Below are 13,976 nucleotides of genomic sequence, written 5' to 3'. Positions count from 1 at the left end.
TGCTCACCCCAATACCTGCCCCAGGCTATGCATACGGGCAAGCATCTGAGAGCTGTAGAGCTGGCTGCATCCTGTGGAGGGGGAGCTGCGAGTCCCTGGCAGTGGATAGGTCTGTCCTGTGGTGGATGAACTCCAACTGGGGGAAAACAAGACTCGTTTCAAACACCAGCTCTGTCTCCTCTAAGGGCCCGTGTACAACTGCGACAACACAACTTTGGGTCCTGCTGGGTCCCCGTTAGCATCTGGGAGGAAGGCTATTTATTACAGGGAATCCTACCTTTGTCCCTTGGTGTTAATTGCAGACTCAATGGGTGACGGATTGTATCTGACACGCACCACGTTTGCCGCAGCAAACACCAACACTTTGTCAAACTCTGTTTGGTATTGCTCCATCCCTCCATTATTCTCCCTAATGACAAAAATAATTAACACATTCATATAAAAGCACAGGATGAGGAAAGCTTTAATTTATGCATCTAACTCAGGGTCATTCCTCTTATCAATATATGGCAATCTAATGAGGCTTAATTAAAATGTAGCAGTGAAGCAATTTAGGAAACTGAGGGATTGTCACGAGTCCTGGTTGTGACAGCATGTTTTGTGCACCATGGAAGATAACAGATTTGTCTTCTGTGGTATCTCATATCCATCATCCCCAAACTTCCTGCTCTTAGGGGTAGAGAGAGTGAGCTTGCCTTTGAAAAAAGTGCCTGGGTTTGGTAGCTGCTCACAGGATAGCAGGTGTAATGTATTATGAGAACTTAACAAGGCTCTGAGAAGATGGCTATTGGAAGGTCTGACTGGAGGGCAAGGTCATGGCCCTGAAGGATTCAGGATCCAGAAGTCAAGTCAGAACTGGATGCCAGAGACTTTCTCAATCCAGCCCTCTTTGCCCCTCCCCTAAGGCCAATACATTTCTAAGAGTTATGGATTCTACTTCAGAATCTTTCTCAAACGCAGGGCCCTCTTCACCATTATTGTCTAGACCTGGTCACATCTTGCCTTATAAATAAAAATATGGGTTTATTGTAAGTCTGGGTCTGTTAGGTTTCTCAGGTGGGAAATGTCTCGGTCCTTGGCTACACACTGGAAAGAAATTCACACCAAAGCCTGGTTGGTAATCCGAGTGGGTTTATATACATGAGAGAAGAAGGTTCCGGCGTTACACTAAACTGAACACGGGCACCCTCATGACACTGCACACCCAGCCCTGCTTAGTGGAAGGCAGAGAAGCAGCTGAAGGGAAGGGGAGGTGGACTCCAGATTCCAGCCTTTTAAGGGCTTTCAGCTGGGAGGCGTCAATTAAGCTCTCCTGGCTTGGGCTTAGCCCGCATTGGCTTCCAACCTCCCGTAGGGGGCCCCCTAAGCATGGAGAGGAACAACCCCTTGTCTTGCGACCTAACCGGTCTACATTCCTGCATGGCTACATTGAGATGGAACTAGCCCCTTTAGACAGCCTGTGTGGTTCACCAGGAGACACGGGCCCCAGTGTTCCCTGTGACCACCTTAAACCTTAAACTACTGTTGGAGTTTATATTACCTGTGTGGGTCTGTGGGCATGGGACGTTTCCATGCCAGAGACCTGAAGTTACACAAATAGGCATCCAGAACAGAACTCATACAGGCTCTAATAAGATGCTCAAGTGCTTCTCGCTAGGATGAGAATTTTACGAAGTGTGTGAGCAGTTCAGATCTTGTAAGGGAGAACAGGTCAGTAGGGTATCCAGAGAAGAGAACAAAAGTCAGGGGAAAGAGAGGGGCCCACAGACATCTGTGCTCTGTGTTTGGCCACAAGACAAGAAACCGGGTCTCCTTGCAAAAGAAAGCAGAACAGCAAGTCCCTCAGAACTACGACATTTTAAAACATGACCTATACAACACTCGGCTCTGGGAGGCACCTTGGAAAACTATAAAAGCCCTAAAAGAGGGGCAAGGAGGAAGCCCAAGTCTTTGATTTTCCCTGCTGTGCTTTCAGTGTTGAAATGTCTGTGCATGGAGCCTTTGAAATTTCAGAATCAGAGAGTGGATTCACAAGCCAAGCTCCTGCTTTATTCTTCAATGCATTTTGGCCCAGCTTCTTCTTGGTGAGACAGGTAACAGAAATTCTGGACTTAGGAGCCACTTGGTCCTTGGACACTAGGAGATTTCAGTGGAATCTGAAACAGGGCTCTAACCACCAGCTGGACTGGCCTAGAAAGCCCAAGTATTCAGTCTCCCAAATACAAACCTCCCGTTGCTCTTCATCTGCCTCCACTTTGTTCAGCTTTAGTTGTCCGTGGAAGCGTTTGGCACCCATCTGATGCTTCGGAACCCAGAAAGGAGGAAAGGTAAAACTGGGATTCAAATGAAACAGACTTAAGCAGAACCATAGCCAAGATGTTCCCAGGGCTCCTCGCAGCATTTGTCACCTTCATTTCCCTCTTCGGACTCAGACGTGGCAAGGTTCAGAAACAAGCTTTACCAGAAAGAACAGCTGTGAACCCAGCCTGCTTCCAAGTGAGAAAAATCCCTTTACACATGAGTTCCTGAGGTCAGCACAGCCCTGTGCATCCCGACCCCTCCCAGAGTCCCTGTCTCTCGCGAAGCATTAAAGCAAGTGGAAGCAGAGATTTGCTCCGAATAAAAAATCATTTTTCACAATAGCACGGCACGTTCTGGATGGCAATCACGGCTGCACAAACCATATCCATCCTCCAGCCATAATGTTGGCGCCTCAGTGACCACGCACATACATTGTGTGGGAGACTCAGAGCCTATTCCATTTTTGGTCAATTGTTTCCTCCCTCTTCATACTTTGCACTTAGGAGACATGCTCTCTGGAGGTGGTTGAGGCTTGTCTTGTCACCAATAATCATCTCCTACGCCTTCCTTTACAGTCACTAATTTGATGTGTTCACTCAAAGAAATGCCAATAATATGAGGTTTCAGAGGAGAGCTCCTAGATCTCCCCCAGACAACAAGGAGGCCAAGTGTCACCGTCATTATCCTGAGCTGGGAGGGGGCACTAGTGTTCCAGAAGCTGGGAATCTGTCACTGCCTGCCCACCGCACAGACAGAGCAGGTGCTGGTTATAATTGCTTCTAGACGTCTTGCCATGCTGTGTTGAAAGTCAAACCCGTAAATGCTGCCTGACTACAATAAAACTGGAGTACACAGACATTTCTGCATCATTGCTGGGTGAAAATATACTGAGTGGAGTTGGATGAGATGGCAGCAAGTGCCTAAGGAGGGGATGCTGTGGGAACACCAACAAGATGACTGTCAGTCGCCGTTTCCTCCTCTCGTCTGCTTCCCCCGCCCATCTTTCAGGATCAAAAGACATGACAAATATGTACGAAACAAATTTGTTCATTTTTAGAGGAGTCTCCCACCCCACCCCACCCCACCGCACCCCCATCCACCTCTGGCCTCTTTGAGCAAGTCAGTAGAACTTTTTTTTTTTTAAACTTGACTTCTACTATGGCAATTTCCGGAGTTGCTATGTGGCTGTGTTTAAAAGTCGCCTTTGGGATCCAGAGCACAATCCTTGTCACAAAGGCTTTCTCAGAGTCCCAAATAGCAATGCGACCTCATTTCAGAAGGTTGTTCTTGTTTCTGTAGACTCAGAAAGGAGTTCAAGCTGTTGATCTTGACCGTGGTTGTCGAGTCAGCTTCTCATGGGCACCTCATGGGAAGCAGAGCAAACTATGCCAGTCTGTGCTATCACCAGAGCTGGGAGGGGAAGCCAACCGTGGCGGGCCATAGGTCGATATGTGGATGGAGATAATCAGGTCTTTCATCCTTATTCTATTTCAGTCTGGAAACATCACTGAAGCCTGCTCAGTGTCATAGCAACACACAAACTTTCACTGACAGTCTGGGGCATATTGGCTGCAAATCGAACCTGGGTCTTCCCGGTGAAAGACGATGAGAGATCTACCACTGAAGCACCGTGGCCCTCACCTCAAACCAGGGCAGTCATTTCCCACAAATCTACAGAGTTCAAACCAGACCACAATGCAGGATGACTGAAATTGCCACCAGAATCTGATACTGATGCAGAAAAAAACCTAACTACCATTTTATTGACTCCCACTCATACCGGCCCAATAGGACAAAGAACTGCCCCTTTGGGGTTTTGAGACTTTAAATCCTTACAGTAGCGGTTCTCCACCTGGGGGTCACGACCCCTCTGGGGATCAATTAACCCTTTCACAGGGGTCAACCAATTCATAACAATAGCAAAATTACAGTTATGAAGTAGCAATGAAAATAATTTTATGGTTGCAGGTGACCACAACATGAACTGTATTAAAGGGTGGGGGCATTATGAAAGTTGAGAATCACTGCCTTACAGAAATAGACAACCTCATATTTCTCCCATGGGCGGGCTAGTCAGTTCAAACCCCCAACCTTGTGATTAGCAGCTTAATGCACAGTCCACTACACCAACTGGGCTCCTAATTCTATAATAAAAGATACTATTGTTAGATCTCTCCTGGGAGAGATATACCTCAGGCCTTCGCTTCGCGTGAGAAAGAACTCACTTCGAAGCCTGGATTGTGAACCAAGTGAGTTTCTTGAGAGCAGAAGTTTCAGGTTTACACAGGCACCTCAGGGCCACTCACGGGGCACAGCCTACCTAGAAGCTGCTGGAAAGAAAGTCACTCAGTGGGCTCTGGGATCCTGCCTTTTTTCTTTTTTTAAAAATCGTTTTATTAGGGGCTCATACAACTCTTATCACAATCCATATATACATCAATTGTGTAAAGCACATTTGTACATTCATTGCCCTCGTTATTCTCAAAACATTTGCTCTCCACTTAAGCCCCTGGCATCAAGTCCTCATTTTCCCTCTCCCTCCCCGCTCCCCCATCCATCAAGAAACCTTGATAATTTGTGAGTGGTGATACTGAGAGGGTTGTGGGAGGGTGGATTGGAAAGAGGGAACTGATTATAAGTATCTACATGTGACCTCCTCTCTGGGTGACGGACAACAGAAAAGTGGGCAAAGGGAGACATCGGAGCGGTCAAGATCCTGCCTTTTCAATTCCTCCATAGGGAGGCATGGTTGACGGTCATGGTCAACCCAATGGCTGGATTGAATTCACCTGGCCCAGATGGGCCAATCCAGGTGTAATGCCCACCTAGGTGTACCACCCCTTCCTGGCCGGAAGTTTGAACCTGAGCATATGTAATGGATGACCCAGTCCCTATGCTAAACCACCTAATAGTATTTGCAAGATGCCAAGCACCGTTCTAAGTTTTTTGTGTATAATAATTCAATTATTCCACTTAACAAGCCTATGTTTGGACTCTATTCTGGCCTCATTTTACAGATGAAAAATCAGTGGCACAGGATTATAAAGTCATGAGCCTAGGACCACACAGTGAGGAAGTGGGAAGGAGAGATTTGGACCCAGGCTGCAGAGCCCATGCCTTGGGTGCCTACAGCTGCCATGTAGGACACAGAAAAGCATGGAGCAGACTTGGCGTAAGACATTAGGGAGTTGGGAGGACTGTAGCATGAATGTATGTGCTATGACTTCATGAGAGTAGCTGCTACTCAGATCCAGAAGAGAACACAAGCCTTTTGCGAAAATTATTTTTTCCAAGAGAGGGTGGAAAACTGCATCTTGTGCGAAATCCCCCCAACCTGCACATGTGCATAGCTATTTCAGAAGGTTCCAAACAATGTGTGCTGTGCGGCAAACCAAACTGAGCTCAGGGGGAGCTGGTCTGTGGGTTATGTTAGCCAGAAAGTGAGCAGTTTGAACTCACCAGCCACCACTCCAAGGGAGAAAGAGGAGGCTTTCTGCTCCCATGGACTTACAGACTTCGAAGTGGCAGGGAGCATTTCCATGGGTCTTATGATTAGGATCTCGGAGGGTGAGGGTGCAGTTGGTTGAGACCTGTCTTCAGGGCATTTCCCAGAAGGGCTTCCTGCAGTGGCTCTGCCTTCAGGAATGTCTGATGACCTTGAGGGCAGCAAAGTCCTAAACACACTTGGGCTGTGGTTTCAACCTTCCTAATACAGCTCCTCTTGTTGTGGTGATGCCCCCTCCCCCAACCATTAAATGATTTTCTTGCTACTTCATCACTGTAATTTTGCTACAGGTATGAATTGGGTGAGCCCTGTGAAAAGGCCATATGACTCCCAAAGGGGTCGCAACCCACAGGTTGAGAACCACTGCACTAAGTGTTCCCCTCCCAGGCAGCCCTACCAGTGTCTGGTGTGCATAGTTCTGTGAGGTGAGAGAAATGGACTTAGTGTCTGCTTCTGGTGACAGTTGATGTGGGTGGGCTTTCTCCCTATGTCAAATCCCTCTGGAGCCATTTGTCACCACAACAGAGGGAGCCATGCACAAAAAAGCAAGAAGAGGATGCAGCCAGCAGGACAGCAAGCAGAACAATGATTGAATAAGCACAATTCACTTCAATCATGAATCGGGTATGAGATACCACAGAAGACAAATCTGTTATCTTCCATGGTGCACAAAACATGCTGTCACAACCAGACACGTGACAATCCCTCAGTTACCTAAATTGCTTCACTGCTACTTTTTAATTAAGCCTCATTAGATTGTCATATATTGATAAGAGGGAGGACCCTGAGCTAGATGCATAAATTAAAGCTTTCCTCATCCTGTGCTTTTATATGAATGTGTTAATTATTTTTGTCATTAGGGAGAATAATGGAGGGATGGAGCAATACCAAACAGAGTTTGACAAAGTGTTGGTGTTTGCTGCGGCAAACGTGTTGCGTGTCAGATACAATCCGTCACCCAGTGAGTCTGCAATTAATACCAAGGGACAAAGGTAGGATTCCCTGTAATAAATAGCCTTCCTCCCAGATGCTAATGGGGACCCAGCAGGACCCAATGTTGTGTTGTCGCAGTTGTACACGGGCCCTTAGAGGACACAGAGCTGGTGTTTGAAACGAGTCTTGTTTGCCCCCAGTTGGAGCTCATCCACCCCAGGACGGTCCTATCCACTGCCCGGGACTCACAGCACCCCCTCCACAGGATGCAGCCAGCTCTCCAGCTCCCAGATGCTCCCCCGTATGCAGGGCTTGGGGCAGGACGTGGCGTGAGGAGTGGGCACTGGGCAACCTGGGGTCCCATCCAACCTGGCCCAGGGCATGCACAGTCCCACCTTGCAGGACTCCTGGTGTGTGGTCTCTTTCCTCCTACAGTTGGCCCTCAGCTCGCCCCAGAGCTGCTGCAATTCCTGTAGCCTCGCCTGGAAGGTCTCTGAGGCCCAGTGGCCCCCCTGCAGGCCCCTCTGTCCCTCCTGCAGCCACAGTGGGCACACAGACCTCCTCCAGCCACCAGCCTTGTGGCTGTTGGTTCTGGGCACTAGCTTGTAAGCTTCGTTCCCCCCTCTATGTAATGGGCACAAAAATGGATTTTTTTGTTTCAAGGAGAGAAACCATATACAGTCCTGAGAGGGGCCCATCTTTTCTAGATGGGAATAGAGACACTTAAAAAAGAAGAAAAAAAAGGATTGACCTCCAGGCCCTTCACCAGCAGGGACAAAAGCTCTGGTCTCACTGTGTCCCCTAAAAACATCATGTCAAAACGCTTTCTTTTAAATTATGGACATCACTGCATTATAGTTACGACAGCCAAAGGTGGAAGCCACCTCTGAGTCGGTGGACAGATGGATGGACCAAGTCAGTGAGTTCGAGTTCTAGAACGGAGTGGTGTCCTTTCATTAAAATAGGGGGATAAATGTCAGGTCACAAATGAACCTTGAAAAGACATGCTGGGAATGAAATAAATAAAACTCCCAACTCACTGCCATCCAGTCAACTCTGACTCATGGTAACCCTAAAGGGCAGAGTGGAACTGCCCCCACGGTTTCTGGGGATGGTAACTCTTTTACAGACATAGAAATCTTCATCTTTCACACAAGGTGCAGCTGGTGGACTTGAACTGCCGGTCTTGCAGATCACAGTCCAATTCGTAACCACTACGCCAGCAGGGCTGCTGGTAATGACATAAGCCAGACACAAAAGAACAGGTGTAGGACCGAGCCAAGTAGAGAAAGGGTGAGCACAGGCAAAGGCACAGAGGCAGGCAGATCGGAGATATACGGGTTCACGGTGGCACCCTTGGGCGGGTTAGTGCCCTGTGACCCCGCTACCCATTTATTTATTATTATTATTACTATTCCTTTCCCCGCCTCTTTTTTATCTGTCTACCATGTGTATCCCTGAATTTGGTCTGGTCCCTGCCATATTACCTGGTCCTCACCCCAGGAATGTTCATACAGTAGCTTTTCCCCTATGTCCCTTTTGCATTTTTTTTAAAGCTTACCTCCGTGGACTCAATGTGTACTTGTTCTTTTGTGCTTGGTTTACTTCGCTTAGCATGCTTTCTTCCAGTTCTTCCCATGCAGTGATGTGCTTCAAACTTTCATCACTACTTTTTAGCGATGCTGTACCATCTGTTATGCGCCTTCCTCCTTGGCAATCCGGTCTTTCTTGAGTGGTCCCATGAAAGCTTTTTTCTCTTCCACGGTCTGGAAACGTCCATGGCCCAACTTGGAAGTGGTGTCGATGAACTCGAGGTCGATCTTCTCCAGGGCACGGCGCTTGGTCTGCACCAGCAGGGACTTGTGCAGAGTCAGCACCCGCTTCTTGGTGCCCACCATGCCGCCCTTCAGCATGACAAAGTCATTGATCACTTCCCCGTAGTGGACAAAGTCACCCAGGGGGTTGTTGCTCTTGACTGAGTGATCGTAGTCCGTGGAGGCATTGTTCTTGATAAGCTTGCCGTCCTTGACGAGGTAGCCCTGGCAAATCTTATAGATCTTGTTGATCTCTGTGCAGTGGTGATAGCCTTCCTGCCCAGCGTGGGCCATCGAGAAGGCCACACGGGCGGGATGCCAGACCCCATATACAAGCCACCTTGCGCAACCCTCGGTGGGTCTTTCGGGGCAGCTTCTTGGTGTGCCAACGACTGGTGACCCCTTTGTAGCCTTTGCCCTTGGTCACCCCCGTGATGTCGATCATTTCATCCTACCCGAACACCTGGTTCACTGGCACCAGCTTCTCTCGGGCCCAGTCCAGCTTCTCAGCCACGGAGCCCCCGTTCACCTGCATCTCCGTCAGGTGCACCTTTTCCTGGCGCAGGAGGAGCAGGCGCGTCTGGGTGTGGGCGATGGCGCGCATGACCGGGCAGGACTTCTTCATGCTGCTAAAGTTTTTCTCGAGCTGCTTCTTACCCTCGTCATCCTGCCACTTCTTGCAGTACTTGGTGAAAGCCTTCTTCTTCGACTAGTGCCAGTTCTTGTAGAACCGCCGCTTGCACTCGTCGTCACGGATGTGTTCCGCAAAAACCGTCTTGAAGGTCCGGAGGCCGCGAGGTGTCTCCACATAGCCCACGATGCCCACCACCACCATGGGAGGGGTCTCCATGATGGTCACGGCCTCCACCACTTCCTTCTTGTTCACCTTGGCGCCTGGCCTGTCGACCTCGCGCACAATGTGGGTCATGCCGGCCTTGTAGCCCAGGAAGGCCGTCAGGTGGACCGGCTTGGAGGCCTCATCCCTGGGTAAGCTCTTCACCTTCCCGCCTTGCCGGCTGCTGTGCTTCCGAGGCAGGAAGCCCAGAGACCCATGCTGGGGCGCCATGAACTTCCGGTGTGACATTATATCGTTGATCCCCGCTAGTAGAGGTACCCCAGCTTTTTAATCCAATTGTCAGGTGATGGAAATTTGGGTTTTTTCCAATTCCTTGCAATTGTGAACTGTGCCAATGAACTTTGGAGCACAGATGTCTGACCTTGGTTTGTTTCTTGCCCAGTAAGGGTGGGGGGGTTGCTGGGTCATATGGTAACTCTATTTCCATCTGTTTTAGATATCGCCAGTAGACCTCTTTCTTACACACATATGAGTCTCCCTGGATTTGTTTCACGGATGATGTGTCTGGGTCATTGTGTGGTCGTGGTCTCTTTTAAGACTTGATCGATGTTTTCTTTACATTGTTTGTCCTGAAGGTCTCTTTTGTACCCTAAAACAAGGAGTCAAGGAGATGCATGGGACTTGATTGCTGAAGGGGGGCAGGAGTGAAGAAATGGACCCAAAGGGTGTCCATACCACTTCTAGGCTCTGCTCTGGAGCTGTTGCCAGCTGTCCATAAACTGTTGGCACCTGTGGCCGAGGCTGCGGGCTGACCCCAGGCTTCTCTGGCAGAGGAGGGCTGCCTTCTGCTCCGGGATATGGGGGATGTACGGAGGCTGAGGAAGGGGATCAGGTTGTGCTCAAGAGGCCCCTGGCATGGGAGTATACTGGCTCAGCTCTTCCTCTGCAGGGTCCCACAGAAGAGGTCCCCTGGCCTGGCCCCGATGCTAGACCCAATGGCATACCAGCCCCTGAAATAGGAGGAGGCCCATCTCTTGCTCCAAGGCCTCGTGTCTCTGCAGCAGCCTTTCCATGCTAACCAGATCCTTCACAAGGTCCAGGACTCTAGCAAGGGCACCCTGTGGAGGACGGGCACATTACAGGCTTGGCCTCTGCCCTTCTGCCCAGGGTTCTCTTTGATCCTTTCTTCCTGGCTGATTAGTGTCTACACAGTGACACTGCGGGTGTTGGGGACAAGGCTGCTGGATGGAAAACCAGTACCTAGCAGGGGTCCCAGCTCTTTCTGTCAATTCCCTTCCTGCCTCCCTTCCATGGGGTCTCTGTCTCATAGGCCAGGTGTTTCTGAAACCGTATCAGCTTCTCTTTGTGGTCCCCAAGAGGGTCAGGCTATTCCAGCTGCTCTCCCCACCCCTGGATCCAGTCGCTGTCCTGTGTGATGGTGGGGACATGAGTGCCCTGGTGTTCATACTGCCTTGGCCCCAAGCCGTGACCCCGTATACCCCTCGGGCTCTGCCAAGGAGTGAAATGCTGACCAAGCTCAGGGACAGCACAATAATTTTTCTTTCACCCAAGATGACAGGGCCCAGGCCCATCAGTCTTCAGATCTAGGAAGTGGCTGGGCAGGAGCCATGGGTGGGTTCTCATGTGGAGGGTGCCCCTCACCCACCCCTGGGGCCCTGTCTACTCTGCCCATCAGGATGACAGGTGTCCACACGGCTCTGAGATCAAGGGCCCTGGGCTCCAGTCCTAGCTTTGCCCCTGGAAAAGCCATTAAACTCTCCACATCCCGTTCCACCGCAGGCCGCCCCTTGGCCCCTAGTGGGGCTGAAGGTCACTTGTAAAGGTAAAATGGGGTTCAGGTGGGGTGCCCTCGGAACTGGCTAGCAGCCCTGAGAAAGCCGGCAGTAATCAGAGAGATGTGAAGCTTGTGTCACTGACCCTCTCCCAGGGCTTCCACTCAAGCGGACCGCTCACGTATCGTGCCCAACAGGCCCTGAACCCAGGGGCCTGGCAGCACCCTGGCCTGCTCTCTCAGCTCAGCCTCCTGCACAGTGGGAGGTGGGAGGTGGGCCCAGCCCTGAGTACTGAGTGTACCCCTGCTGGGGCTGGCTCACAGCCCATAGCCCTCACTATAATTCGCGGGGGCCTCCCCTCAGCTCTGCAGTTGAGGGTTGGCCAGGCGCCTGAGCAGAAGGAAGCAGGGGCCATGTGATATGGGCAGATCCAAATGCCCTTTGTGGTCCCCAGAGTGTGGCCTAACCCATCCCCATGCGCGTCTGGGTGCTTGGGCACCTCGGCTTGGTCACCAGCCCTGGATTGGAGCCCCTGGCTCCTTGGTAATCCCTCACCAACCAGCACAGGTTGGGTGTGCATACACACCTCACCCGTGTGCCCCCAACAGTCTGGATACCCCGGCCTTATCAGGGTAACGCCCATGACCTTCCCGGGAATCACCTCCCTGTCCTGTGTGCTCAGCACCTCTTGATGGTGCCATGCTTCTGGATCAGCCGCTCCACCTCTTCCACAGAGCTATCCAGGGCACTGGCTTCCTGGAAGACCTGGGGCAGTCATGGAGGTGACACAGAGGTGGGGAGGCGTGTCGGGGGCACAGATGCTGGTTCAAAGGGAACCCTAGACAGCAACATCTGCCAGAACCTTGGTTTACAGCCTGGGCTCTCTGGGGGTGCATCGAGGGGCCTGCGGCTTGGGGTGGGGAGGTGGGTGCTGAGCAGGAGGGGAAGGAACCTGAGGAAGAAGAGCACTCCAACCTGGGGGCCGTTAGGAACATCCCAACTTCTGACAAGGTGGGGGGGAGGCCCATCAATTTCCAACCAAACCGCGTAGGGCTTGGCTGGCCGGGGCCAGGTGTGGGGAGGAGATGGCCCTGAGTGACCTGAGGCTCAGGTGTCCCCTTGGCCACTTGGGAAGACACACTATCTAGCTCCGTATCAGAATAGCAGCAAGTGATCCAGGAAGGAAGGGGGATTGGGGTGGTACTACAGGAGGACTGGAGGTCCTGGGGTCAGTGTGTCTGTGTGTGGTGAGGGGAGCTGTCTCCTGAGCCTGCAGGATCTTGTCCAGCTGCCTCACTGTCTGAGGAAGAGCTGCTTGTGGTGAATGGCCTGCCGTCTCCCTTGATTCCGTTCCCAGGCCTGAAAGACCTGCTCCCAAGCATCCTGCATGACGCATAGCCTTTCCTGGACCTGGGCATGGAAATGGACACAACCGAAGGTGGTGCTGAGGGAAGCTCCAGAGAAAAGGTGCCTGACTGTCCCACCCAAGAGGAGGGTATTATTTGTGTTTCCACAGGGAAAGAGGGACCAGATATCAAGCCAGTTCCAGATGAATGCAGTGTGCCCACACGGAGTGGGGATTCAGTGGAGGGGCCTGAGGCCTAGGCTCCCATACCAGCTATGTGGACAACTGCCCCTGCCCCCAGAAGAATTTACTTCAGAGGACAGCACTGAAGCTGCATCTAGGAGAGAGGGGCATGTTTGATCAGAGCAAATGGGAGCAAAGAAGGGGAAGGAAGAGAGAGTGGAGCACATCCAGGCCCATCAGGCCTGGGGGACGATATCCCGGCTCTGAACAGCCAATGGACAGAGTGGACAATGTGGCTGCTCCCACTACGAGACACATCGTCCATTGATGGCCCAGGGCCCTAAGGGGGACAACACTGGAGACTCAGGGTTAGAACTGGCCCAGACTGATCCTATGGCACTGAGGCAAACCACTAAAAGTGTGTGGCAGAGCAACCGTGGGAGCAGAGCAGGGAGCCACTGAGGTAGTACAAAGGACAGACTCTGGGGCCAAAGCATGGTACCCCATTGGACCTGACTGAAGGACACGACTAGAGATTAAAATCTGACCTTCATCTATGTAAAGGTTTTTCTTTCTTTAAAATTTTTTTCTTTTATTTTATTCTTAAAAAAGCATTTTATTAGGGACTCATACAACTCTTATCACAATCCATACTTACATCAGTTGTATAAAGCACATCTGTACATTCTTTGCCCTCATCATTTTCAAAGCATTTGCCTTCCAAAATTAATTTATTCTTCTATGGGTAATTGGTTTCCTTTTTGTTGTCATTGCTGTGTTCTCACTCATTGCCTGTGTTGCAATGACTTGATCTTTGGTGCATATTATTATCTCTACAGACCTATCTAGATACGATAGACTGCAAGAATAGTTTGGAGGAGAAAACAAGGGGACCAATAGTTCCGGGGGAATAGGGGAGTGGGAGAGAAGGGGGCAAAGGGGTAGTGCTGACCAACCCAGGGACAGGGGAGCAATAAGTTATCCAAAATCAGTAGCAAGGAGGGTGTGAGTGGTCTGGTAGGGATTCAGCAAGGGCAAGGTAACCGAGAGAAATTACTGAAACCCAAATGAAGGCTGAGCATGATAGTGGGACAAGAGGAAAGTAAAAGGAAATAGAGGAGAGAACTAGGTGACAAAGGGTATTTATAGAGGTCCAAAGACTGGAATGTACATATGTAAATATATTTATATGAGTGTAGGGAAACAGATCTATGTGCATATATTTATAGGTTTAGTACTAAGGCAGCAGATGGACATTCGGCCTCCACTCAAGCACATACTCAATGCAAGAACACGTTGTTCTATT

General features: G+C 50.5%; 1 pseudogene; it reads right to left on the bottom strand.

The window, feature by feature from the left end:
- Positions 1-8,433: 8,433 nt before the first annotated feature.
- Positions 8,434-9,637, bottom strand: LOC142437484 (large ribosomal subunit protein uL3 pseudogene; annotated as a pseudogene).
- Positions 9,638-13,976: the final 4,339 nt, after the last annotated feature.

The sequence above is a fragment of the Tenrec ecaudatus genome, chromosome 1, assembly GCF_050624435.1.
Source record: "Tenrec ecaudatus isolate mTenEca1 chromosome 1, mTenEca1.hap1, whole genome shotgun sequence".
NCBI classification, from domain to species: Eukaryota; Metazoa; Chordata; class Mammalia; order Afrosoricida; family Tenrecidae; genus Tenrec; species Tenrec ecaudatus.
The sequence above is the reverse complement of the archived record's forward strand: the minus strand, read 5'-3'. Positions and strand labels throughout refer to the sequence as shown.